General features: G+C 53.7%; 1 protein-coding gene across 1 annotated transcript in view; it reads left to right on the forward strand.

The window, feature by feature from the left end:
- Positions 1–2,933: 2,933 nt before the first annotated feature.
- TPPP (tubulin polymerization promoting protein) overlaps positions 2,934–12,607 on the forward strand; it is a 30,999-nt gene continuing 21,325 nt past the window's right edge. The window contains exon 1 of the mRNA XM_084880620.1: positions 2,934–2,994. The gene's annotated coding sequence lies outside the window, so the exon portion shown is untranslated. The remainder of the gene's footprint in view (positions 2,995–12,607) is intronic.

Below are 12,607 nucleotides of genomic sequence, written 5' to 3' on the forward strand. Positions count from 1 at the left end.
AGTGCCCAGGAGGGGCACCCAAGACCCACGGGTCCCCTCCGCCTGCACAGGCCTCCACTCTTTCTAAGACAGCCAAGAAGAGAGGGAACCGGCAGAAGTTCTTCCTCTGATTTGGGCTACTTGTGATTTCAACAAACGCTGCATTTACTCAGTTTGGAAACCATATTTTAAAAGACATTCGTAGTTTTCTAAGCATGTCTATGTTATTCAAGGAAGAAAGTGAATTCAAAGTGGACTTGCTACAATGTGCTTACTCTTTCTTGTTGGCTAGTAATGTTGATACGTTTATGAGTAGCTTTTAAGGAAATTCTTCAGCATTCTTTAGAAAGTTTTATAGGAAGTAATAAAAAAAACGAATTTTAATGGCAATAAACTTAAAATCAGTCTTGGTCATTTTAAATCTTTGGCACTTGGGTGGGTGTTTCGGTGGAGAGCTGTCAGGGAGCCTGGGTGGGACACTTCCCTTGTCACCACTACCTGAGACACGGGTGCGGGGTTGTCCTTCATGCTCCCCACTGTGAGACACAAAACCTGCTCAGGAGGCCAGGGGTTGGGGGGTGGGGGGGTAGGGAGGGCAGCGAGGGACTTGGAGACATCTACTGGCGACCTGCCATGGCTGCTGGGTCGAGATGACCTCTGCCAGAGAGCCAGGAAGAGCATCTGTACTGCGTGACAGTCCACCAGAACCTCGGAATGTGGCTTCGTTTGGAGAAAGGTCTCTGCAGATATAATTATGGACCTCGACATGAGGTCATCCTAGATTACCCAATGGCCCCAAATCCAATGAGAGTGTTGCTATAAGAGACACAGGGAAGAGGACAAAGGGAGGTAGGCACATGAAGATGAAGGAATAGGTTGGCAAAATCACTGCATTTATGTCAGTGCACTGTGCTGGCTTTGAAAAATGGAATTAAACCATCACCTGGCTAATATGATTATGGGAACATACTAGTAATGTTTTTCATGACTTCATTTGCATTGTTAATAACTTCCAGGCCTGTGTGGATACAGAGAAGGCACAGCCCGGCTTCAACCCAAATAGAACAGAACCGTGAGTCGGGAAAGCAGGGCCTTAGGGGGACCCGCTTGAGTTCTCCCTGTTTCTCCAACTCTAAGTTTTTGGACTTGCCTGGCCCCAGGGTACGGAACTTTTCAGGGGAATGAGAATTAGAAGCCCATCCTTGGGCCAGTGTTAAGCGGAAGTAGAAACCAGCGGGGTTGAGAGGAAGGCGTTGGGACCCAGGGCCACCGTGAGGGCTGTGCAGCATCAGGAAACCATGTTCTCTCACTCGTGTGGTGGACAGCCCAAACCTATCGCCCCTTCTCTGGCTCAGCACCCCAACTTCCTCTGGCGCCTTTGCCAGGCTCCCTGACCTGGCTGGACTCTGCGGTGAGCCTGGACGCTGTGCTCCTACAGGCTGACTCCTGCGTCAGGTGTTTGTGGTTCATTTGAGGTGCTGACATCAGGACACACCTGGAGGAGGGGTATGGGTGCACAGGGGGTCTTCATTGAGGAGAATGAAGATATAATCCAGAAGTGTTTATAGGGAGGGTGTCTGCAGCTGGGTGAGGACAGAGCCTGTGTGTGGACAGAGCCTGTGTGTGTCCAGGGAGTGGAGGTGGGGGGGGGGGGGAGGGTTCAGCCAGGAGGTTGAAGACAGAGCCTGGGTGTGGGGCTCCTTGGCTAGTTCCAAGGGATCCATAGCAGTGAAACTAGAAGTGATCTCAGGGCCACCCTCCCACCTTCAGGCCAAGCCTTGCAGTAGCCTAAGGAGACCTCTTCCACTGGAGGGCTCCTGGAGGGTGAGAGGGAGACCCCTGCACCCCAAGTCCCAGCACTCTGGCCGGTACTGCCTGTCATCCCAGCTAGAGAACCTTCTGCTGAAGGCTGACCCGCCCCTCCCCTCTGCAGCACGGGCCAGGTGGGGGTCTGCAGAGACTGCCAGGCAGTGGGTGCTGTGTAAGGTGCGGGAATGGAGACACGGGAGAGGCGGGTGGGAGGGTGGGGTGGGGTGGTGGTGGTGACTTGGCGGTGCAGCAGGTGTCCCAAAGAAAGGGAAAGGAGGGGAGAAGAGAGGAGAGAAAAAGCGGAAAGAAAAGAAAAGAAAACTGGAAGAGGATTTCAGGATGATGCTTTTCACACAGGCAACCAGGGGAGACACACATCGTCCATAGAAAGAAGGAAGGCCGCAAGCTGAGTGGACGGCTGAGGTGGGGGTACAGCCGCTGCTTGACGCAGGGAAGGCGAGCCAGCTGCCCACGGTGCTGCTGGTGCTGGGCACGGACCTGCGGCCTGGCCTCGGTGCTCCACCCAGGTGCTCAAAGCACAACCCTCCCCCCCGCGTGCCCTCTCCTCAAATCCCGGCTCCCTGACCTTCCCACCTTCCGTGGGGTCCGAGTCCCCGCCACCCCGGTCCCCCTCCTGGCCGCCCATCCTGGAAGGCCTGTCTGCGCACCCATTCCTCTTCCCGCCGCCGTCTCCTCCATCGCCAGCGTCCCGGCGGGAGGTGGCGCGGAGACCCGGCCCGCTGCGGGCCCTCCGGGCACTGCCCCGCGAGGTTCCCACGGCCCTGGGCGCAGAGCGGCGGCCGGCGCAGACGGCCTTGTAAGGCAGAGGCGGCGCCGGGACCGGCCTCCGGAGGCCAGCGCGCTCCCCGGCTGGGAAGGACCGGGGGCGGGGCCGCGGGGCGCCCGGGTGGGCTGGGGTGGGGGCCGGGGCGAGGCTGGAGGCGAGCTCGGCCCGTGTGGGCGGGGCCGGGGTAGGGTAGGCTTGGGTGGGGGTCTGGGGCGCGCGGGGCGCTCGGGGTTGTGGGGGGGCCTTGGAGCCGGGCGCAGTGGAGCGAAGCTGGGGGGGCGTGAGCAGAGCAGCGGGGGCGGGGCTGGGGCGGGGCCGGGGCGGGGCCGGGGCGGCGGCGGCGGAGCGCACCGCCAGGAACTCGGTTGCGCGCGGCCGAGTCGCGGAGGCGCCGCCGCAGCAGTCCCTGCGTCTGCGAGGTAAGCGATCGCGGGGCTGGGCACCGGGGCGCCGGGCAGACCGACACCCCTCGGGGACGCAGGGCCTCAGGCCAGCCTGCGCCGCCCGCCACCTGCGCCGAGACTGCCGGGCGGTGGGCGCTGTGCAGGGTGCGGGAATGGAGACACGGAGAGGCGGGCGGGGTGGGGGGTGGTGGTGGGGGAGGCTGGCGGTGCAAAGGACAGCAGGTTTGTAATTGGGCCCCAGCGAGGCACTCGGCCTTTCCTCGCAGGGGTGCCTCTTGCGCCTTCTTTCATTCGCCGCCGCGCAGCCGTGTGTCTCCCCGCCCTGCGTGTCTGGCTGCAGGAGGGAGCCGGGCCTGGGGTGCCGCTCCCTACGAGACAGTGGGAAATTAGGACCAAACGGGTTTGAAACGAAGCCACTGCTCTGCAGCACGGAACGGCCGTTTGTGTCCAGGGGTCCAAAAGGAGCATGATTCTGCAGGGTCGCAGCCCAATGGGTCTGGCACAAACGTCACCTTTCCCGGGCCAAGTGTCAGGCCTACCGTCTGCGAATCTAAGCTTCCCAGGGGGGTATCCTATTTTCTGATCGCCTGTGAGGACCGAACCCGCAAGATAAAGAGGTGGCCGCCGGTGCATTTCCCACGCACCTCCCGCCTTTGAGGGAGGGTCCTGAGAAACCCTTTATCCTGCCGTTTCGGTTTTGTACGGAAGCCTTGCGACGCGGGGGGGGGGGGGGGGGGGGAGAGAAGAGATTAATTCGCGCCTCCCTGTGGGGACTGCTATTTTGATAGGCGTTGTGTGTTCTCCGAGGATCCGACACCTTTGGGGACGAGCCGGCCATGCTGTCATCCACCTGCGCATTTCATTGGCTGATTCCCCTGACATTTATTAGATACTTGCGGAGTCCCTAGGGGACGCCGATCAAAGGACCCAGCAACCCTGGCCGCCACCGCCTCCAGGCACTGCCCATGGCCACCCTCTCCGGAAGCACCAGCGGGAGCGGGGGAGGCCGGGGAGGGGGTGTCCCCAGAGCCTAGACCAGCCCCTGGCCTCTAGGAAGTGAGCAGTAAACTGACCTGAACTCTGAGTGCACTGGGATCACATCCGGGGATGAAGTGATGGGTTTGGGGAAGGGAGAGCTCCAAACAGGCAGGAAATGGGGGGGTGGGGGGAGAGAAAGGGGTATGTTGGGGGCGGTGAGACAGGCCTCAAGGCTTCCCAATGCCTTAAACTGGATTCCAAGGTCCTGTCTCTGGTACCAGCCCCTGTTCCCATCACACAGTTTCGGGAGTCACAGGGCTCAGTGATGGGTGGTGGGGGGAGGTGGTGCTGGTGAACCTTCTGGGAGCTCCTGTCTGCAAACGCAAGCCAGTGAGGGTTCTGCAGGCATGGCTTCCAAAGGGTACACAATTTAAGGGCTACAATAATAATAAAAAGTATCTCCATCTCTTTGGAATGATGAGGTGATGGAGGTTAGAGAAGCTGTGCTGTAGTCTTCTCTCTCCTGCGTTGTTTGGCTGATCTTCCTGGATCCTTTGAGGTTGCAACAAATAACTACGTACATGGTTATAAATGCTAATGGTAAAAAATGCGCACATTTCATAAAGAAAATTGAAACTACTCAGGGCTGATGGAGGTTTAAGAGAAACCTTTGAGCAGCCAGACTGTCCTCAGGGATCCCTCCCCGGGGGGCAGCAGAGCTGCTCCCTGTGGAAGAGGCTGAGAAGCAGTGGAAGTATCGGAGGGAACATGTTGTAAAGTGTATTAATTACCCAGCCACTATGCCGTACACGTGAAACCAAAACAAAATACTATTGAAAGTAAATTGTAATTGAAAGATTTTTTTTAAAGGCAAGGCTTCCTGGGGAGAGGCTGCGCTGACTTGGAGCCAGGCCTATATTTAGCTGGTGATGTTGCTGGTGAGGCTGGAGGAGCATGCACAGAGATGCCATCTGGGGATCTTGAGCCAGGGGCCCTGCATATCAGGTCCTCCTCGGGCTGTGAGATCCAGGCCCTGAGCTCCTTCCAGAAACTACTCTGGACTGAGGGTGGTTTGGGCATGGTGCCAAGTCCACCTGAGCCTACCAACCCAGAACCAGGCAGATGCTGGCACTAGGGAGGAGAACAGACACCCACCAAGATCCTACCGCTTAAGTAACAGGTGGGAAGGCAGGAGAGAGCTGCCTGGATGGGGCCCACACTACCTGGGTCTCCCACTCTTCAGCCCCGTCCTGGGAGACCAGCTTCCTCTTTGGTGGGGGGTAGCCAGTGTCATAATCCATGCCATCCCTAACTATGGCATCTCACCTCCGCAGAGCCTCCTGGGCAGCTTTCCAGTGCCAGTTCCTGGCAATGGCTTTGTTTGGTCCTGCTGGGTCATATGGGGGGGGAGGGTTCGGGGTCTGTGATCCATGGGCAGCTCCCCACAGGAATGCAGCATCCAAATCCAGGAACTGTGACCAAATCTCGGCTCCTGATAGAGGAATTAACACTGGTTTTCACTTCCATATTTTCCTTTTAACTGTACAAATGCTTGTAATGGCAGCTCAGTTGTGGCTGTGATTGACTCTCTTAAATGTCCAAATGCAGGACCTTCTTTGGGGAGCAAATAAAAAATCTTTCACAAAGTATAAGAAAATGGCTGAAACCGGTTTGGCTCAGTGGTAGAGCATCGGTCTGTGGACTGAAAGGTCCCAGGTTCGATTCCCGTCAAGGGCATGTACATTGGTTGCGGGCACATCCCCAGTAGGGGGTGTGCAAGAGGCAGCTGGTTGATGTTTCTCTCTCATCGACGTTTCTAGCTCTATCTCTCTCCCTTCCTCTCTGTAAAAAAATCAATAAAATATATTAAAGAAAACAACAACAACAAAAACAAAGTATAAGAAAATGGTGGTTTTCTGTCTTTTGCAGCACTCTAAAATGTCTTTTGCAACCCCACATACGCTTGGAGACCTGAGCTTCTTAGCTGTGGGTACTGTGAGCTCATCCTTATAAGGACACGTTCACACTGACTTTAAATATATATACATATATATACACACACACACACACACACACACACACACACACACACACACTAGTGGTGGATGTCCCTCAGCTTGGCCTGCACCCTCTCCAATCTGGGACCTCTCAGGGAATGTCTGACTGCCGCTTTAGGTCTGAACCCAACCGGCAGTCGGACATCCTTCTCACAATCTGGGACTGCTGGCTCCTAACAGCTCTTCTGCCTGCCTGCTTGATTGCCCCTAACCACTCTGCCTGCTGGCCTGCTCACCCCCAACTGCCCCCCCCCCACTGGCCTTTTTGTCCATAACTGCCCCCCTGACAGCCTGCTTGCCCCCAACTGCCCCTCCCCTCTGGCCTGATCACCCCTAACTGCCCTCCCCTCCTGGCCTGATCACCCCTAACCGCCTCTGCCTTGGCCCCACCACTATGGCTTTGTCCAGAAGGACATCCGGAAGGTCTCCCAGTCTAATTAGCATATTACCCTTTTATTAGTATAGATTTTTATTGATTTCAGAGAGGAAGGGAGAGGGAGAGAGAAATCAGCGATGAGAGAATCATTGATTGACTGCCTCCTGCATGCCCCCTAGTGGGGATCAATCCCACAACCCTGTCAGGTGCCCTAACTGGGTATTGAACCTTGGCTGCCTCCTGGTTCATAGGTCGACACTCAATCACTGAGCCACACTGCCTGGGTGGCTTTTTCTATTTTAAATTAGATTTGTGAAAAGTCCTTACCCACCTGGAGTCCTTTATGCCCTCTTTTCCGGTGGCACTGCGTCTCCGCATGTCCCCACCTTGTCTCCATTGGTCCCAAGTCTCTAAATTTTTTGGCATGCTAAGTGGGACATCCCCTGTGGGCTCCACGTGATCTCCCCCGCCCTGGACCACTTTTCCCCGATATCTCATCCTGTAACCCTGTTCACCCTTTTGTTCAGCAGATGTCTGAACACCTGCCAGGTGCCAGGTGAGCCGGCGTGGCCTCCGCCCTGGGGAGCGCTCACTCTAGCTGGAATGTCACAAAACAGCCAGCGTCCTCTAGGTGACCTCATTTAAGCCTCACACTCCCCACTGTCTCATCTCCTCTTGGCGAGGGATGAGCCAGGCGGGCAGGTTGAGCTTCCCTGGGGGGTGGAGGGGTGTGTGCATGTAGGCCTCCCAGACAGAGTCAGTGTTAACTCAGATGACCCCTCACATCTCACTGGAGTGGACTCCCAGGAGCCTGCAGGGGGGTGCGCTGTCCCAAAGGGAGCATGCTGCGCACACCGTGCATGCCTCATGGTTCTCACCGCTGTCCAGTGGTGACCCTCAGCCCCTCCCTGGTTTTCTAATGCTGTTCCACAGCCCATCCCAAGCCAGGAGTTCAGACAGTGATGGCATCTGTCTGCGGCCACTGTGGGGCTGCATGTGTCACATGTCCCACCTGCCTCTGGGTCGGCCTCAAGCCTCTGTGCCTGTGTGTGGGGCAGGCTGTGGACAGAATGGTGCTGGAGGATGAAGGAGGTCATCTGAGCCTCCCATCACTGCCAGCCTTCCCCGGGATGCTGGCACCCAGCTGTCCCCAGGCCGGATGTGGTGGCTGCCCTCTGTCCCTGGGGGAGAGGTGTGTCTTTGGTGTGGTTTTACCACCTTCCACTGTGGTTGTGTTCAACCTTTATATCTAGAGAGCCACGGAGGACACATTCTGCGGTGCTGGCTTATTTCCGTCAGTGCTGTGAGCGGCGCTCCGTGCGGTCTCACGTGTCCGGTGTGTAAGTGCCATGCTGGGAGCCCACCACCGGCATGTACCCACGGTGTGGCCAATGGGCACGGGGCACTTCCATTTTCGGCAGTGCTGAATGAAGCTGTCTGACCTTCCTGTGATGCCCTCTGGAGCACACGTGCAAGCGTTTCTGTTGGTGAATGCTGACGAGGGTAGGCCCTTGTTTGTCCTGATGTCCCGCTGTGGTCCACGTTGTTAAGGCAGCTGGAGCCAGGTGCCCCACAGTTCCCTGTCGCTCCTCTTCCCACCGCATGTGGCATCACGGCCATTTTCAGTCATCTGCCATTCTGGAGGGTGTGGCTGTATCTGCCTTGATTTTTTTGTTTTTTTTCTTCACTTTTCACTTATTGGGCATCGGATGTGCTCTCACTGAATGCCAGGCCACGGCCTTGCCCTTGTCCTAGAGTCAGTTGTCTCTCTCCTGTTGATGAGCAGGGTTCCTCACAGACTGAGAGGAGCCATGGTCATTATCAGTAGCAGATTCCTCCTTCCCTGTGGCTTGCTTTTTCACTCCCTCCATAGTATGCTTTGATGAATAGAAGTTCTTAATTTTAACTTGGTGCCATTTGATAAGCTTTTCCTTTGGGGGCAGTGATGCTTGTGTCCTGTGTGAGGAATCTCCCCCTGCCCTGAGGACATCAGATGCTCTTGTGCATTATCTTCTCGCAGCCTCATTACCCTGCCTTCCCCCGCTTCAATCTGCCCTGGGTCTGAGCTGATGGTGTCAGGACCCAGTGAGCTTTTTTTTCCCCCATTTGTCTATTCAACAACCCATCCTCACTGACTAAAATCATTCTTTCCACTACCCCTCCCCTTTTTTTTCTCCCCTGCAGGGCCACCTTTGTCATTCTGAATGGGTCAATATATGCTTGGGTCTATTAGGGCTTTATTCTGTCTTATCGGTTCATTTCTCTTCTTGTGTCAGGACCATTATTGTTAAGTGTGATGGTTTGTATCAAATGAAGGAATTTTGTTTCCTAGTTTGCTAAGAATTTTTATGGTTAATAGATGCTGACCTCCATTGAATGCTTTTCCTGCATTTAATTAAGAAGATAATATGCTTTTTGTCCTCTATTCTGTTAGTGTGCTGAATGATATTGATTTATGTTAATATTAAACCAATCTTACATTCCTGGCATAAACCTGACCTGATTGTAAGATATTGGTTCTTTTTATTTATTACTGGATTCAGTTTGTTAACATTTTGTTTAGGATTTTTGCATTTACATTCATAAGTGAGGTTGACATTAATTATTCTTTTTAAAAAATTCTCAACCGAGGATATGTTTGTTGATTTTTTAGAGAGTGAGAAAGGGAGGGAGGGAGAGAGGGGAAAAAGAAGAAAAGGTGAAAGAAAGAAAGAGAGAGAGAGAAAGAGAGAGAGAGAGAGAGAGAGAGAGAGAGAGAGAGAGAGAGAGAAAGAGAGAGAGAGAGAGAGAGAGAGAGAGAGAGAGAGAGAGAGAGAGAGAGATGTGAGACATAAACATCATTTGGTTGCCTTCGATATGAGCCCCAACCAGGGATCAAACCCAAAACCTGGGCATGTACTTTGACTAGGAATTGAACCCACAACCTTTTTGGTGCATGAATAATGCTCCAACCAACTGGGCCATAAATTATTCTTTATTTGTAACACCCTTATTAAGTTTTGGTACCAGGATTATTTTAGACTTATAAAATGACTGAGAGTGTCCCATCTTCTACTCTTCTTTGGAAGAATTTGTGTAAAATTGACATTACTTTTTCTTGCAATATAAGACAGAATCTGTTGGCAAAGACAGCCATGACTGGAGTTTTCTTTTTTTGAGAAAAGTTTTAAATCTCTTTTTTCCCCTTGATCAGTATACCCAGTATTTATAAATATAATTAATGTTTTAAGGCACAACCTTTTTATATTGTTGGACCTCTGTAGTATATATTTATTTTCTAATTTGTTAATTTTGTGCTTATCTTTATTATTTCTGTTGTTTTTGTCCTTATATACATGTCTGCACACACACACACACCCACACACACATTTCCAACACATCTAGGTGTTTTCTCTCGGGTATTTCCAATTCATGAGTCCTTGTTAATGCTGTGTTGAATCTGCTCTGCTGTTAAACATATCCACCCAGTTCTCAATTTTAGTTATTGTGTTTTTTAGTGCTAGAATGTCTAAGATATTCTCTTTCACAGTTGCTATCTACATTTTTATAGTTCCCAGTTTTTGCTGGAATTTTCCATCTTGTCCATTTTCTTTTTTGCATATGGCGCATGCTGACGCTTTTTCTTTGCACATGGCATACATAGTGACTTCAACCCCAGTCTGATCGAGTGCCAATAATCGGAACCTCTAGATTGTTCCTATTGCCTTTGCTCTGCATTTCCCCCCCTCATATGCCTGATTATTATTATTATTATTATTATTTTTTTACTGTGTGCTAGATATTGTAATCAAAATATGTTCATAGACATAGTCTATGGTCTCGATGGCAGTCTCCTTCTCTAGAGAGTTTTTATATGTGTCCTGTTGGCATTTTGAGGTGCTAGCAATCCAGAGGCACCTGAATCCACGCTGTGGGTTGAGAAGCTGAGCTGATTTGGTCTCCTGCCAGCTCACTTGGCACATCCCTCCAGGAACAGCTGTGAACAGTGTGCTCAGCCTGCAGAGTGTCCCCCCCCCCCCCCTCCTCCACACCCCTTCCTCCAGCACCAGCCAGGCCCACAGAGAAACGGATGAGTGCACAGCTGGCCTGTCCAGGGTTTTCTCTCTCCTCTTAGCACCTGGGTGTATTGAGGAAGATGGGTTTTCTCATTGTCCACTCTTCCTCGCTGCCCTGGGGGCTGGAAGGCCTGGCTCCATCAGAGGAAGTAGGAGTTCAGCAACTGTATTTTCAAAGCTCCCAGCTGACTCTGAGGGGTGTCCTGGCTGAAAACCCCTTCACTGTGGCCCCTGTGCTGTCCTGGATGAACAGGGCCTGGCCAGGTGAAGATGGTGTTTGCAGGGAACACGCCCACTCACGCTTCTCTTGAACACGCGCTGCCAGTCACAGCTACACCAGTTCCTCAGCGTCCCACCCGCAGGTGGGCCCTGCTCCGTCCTCCATTCTTTCTCTCTGACCACAGCGCTCTGTCAGTCTCTTCCCACATGGGCTGCTTTTTGGGGCAGGAGGTCTTTGAGGCTTAAAGGTACTGACAGCCTGTGAACCAGGCAGACCTGGTCAGCAGCCTTTTCCTGCAGGTCCTCTGCCCTTTCTGGTCACATTCCTGTTGTCACGATTGTCACTGCACTTGCCTAAACTAACTCAGTTCTTTCTGACCTGCCCTCCATTGCCTGCCATCCTTGGTTTGGCCTGGGACACCTCCAAAGCAGAAGATGCATTAGGGAGCGACTCTGGCCCCAGCTTGTCCCTCAGGAAGGGCCCCACCTGGAAGGGGCCAGCAGCAGGTGCACATGTTTATCTTTGCCCCGAATTTAAAAGTTTCCTGTCCCAGTCCCATGTGCTTCACCGGTATTTTTCCTCTCCTTGAATGTGTACCCACCTTTATTTTCTGCCCAAATACCTCCAACCTGAAGCCAGAAGGGGTATCTTGGAGGACAGGTGTCCTTTGGCAGTCCCCTTAGAGCTCCTCCTGGCTTGGAGTGACCTCCAGGGGCCTCTGGAATCCACCGCACAGGGACCAGCTGCTGGGTCTTGGCCCTGGTTCTGTGTGCCATGCCCGATAGCACCGCCTTCTCCGGGCCTTTCACTCGCTCTTCTCTGCGGCCAGAGCCTGAGATCCAGGTGTCCCAGGGTACACTCCCTCCGGAGCCTCTGAGGAAGGGTCCTTCCCACTTCTCCCAGCGCCTGGCACTCCAGGCTCGTCCTCTGTCGCTATGTGGCCTCCCTCACGTGTCCATGTCTCTCCTATTCCATCTCGTAAGGACACCCTCACTGGACTCAGCGCTGCCTGGATGACCCAGGCCGAGCTTATCTCAACGCCTTTGGCTTGATCACATCTGCAAAGAACCTTTTCCCAAACACGATCCCACTTTCAGGTTCTGGGGTAAGGACCAGACACACCTCATTTGGGGCCACCAGCGTACTAGCCCCCTGCAGAGGGATCTCTCCTGACTCCAAGTTGGCTATAGGACAAGACACCCCTCTACCCCAACTGGTTCCTTGTGGGGCCGGAGCCTTGTGCTGATTGACTGAGGAAGGGATCAGTGACTAGAAGTTTCTATGAGGGCCCTCATCTAAGGCTCAGGGCACTCTGGCAAGGGGGTGATGTCACCCCCGCATAGTGGATGCCTGTCTATTGATGTGAAGTGTCTTCCAGTTCTTCCTCCCGTCTGTGCTACATGGGACCTATGCTCCCTTCCTCTCCCACTTCATGGCTTGGGCTCCCACTGGGTGCTCTATTGGCAGATCGTCTCGTGACAGGGATGGGATTTAGTTTGGGGCGCTGGGCAGGCATCTCAGAGCCCAGTACCCATGCTGGTTTGGGGGCCACTCTAAGGACTTCTTGGGTCCCCGAGTGGGCAGGCAGCAGCAAGCTCCTTGCTTTTCTGTTCCTGTTGGCTCTGGGGGACCTTCCTTCTGGCTGCTCTGCAGTCCTGGGCCCTGAGGGGCCCCTCTCAGAGTGGGGTGGCTACGTCATCCTGGAGGGCTCTCTCTTACCCGTGAGACCCTCATTTTCTGAGCTCCCTGAGCCCAGTGCTCTCCCCTTGGAACTGCTGGCCAGCTGTGTGCTTGGGCTTCATAGGAAACATGCTGACGGAAACCCAGTGGCTCTGAGGGCTGCAGCAAAGTGTGGCTCCTGGGAGGTGGGTCCTCCTAAAACTGCCAACCCCATGGTGCTCGGAGAAGTTTCTGCTGTGGACACCAATGCTTCTGAGCCGTA

Source organism: Pipistrellus hanaki (assembly GCF_964339955.1).
Source record: "Pipistrellus hanaki genome assembly, chromosome: 4".
Taxonomy (NCBI): Eukaryota; Metazoa; Chordata; class Mammalia; order Chiroptera; family Vespertilionidae; genus Pipistrellus; species Pipistrellus hanaki.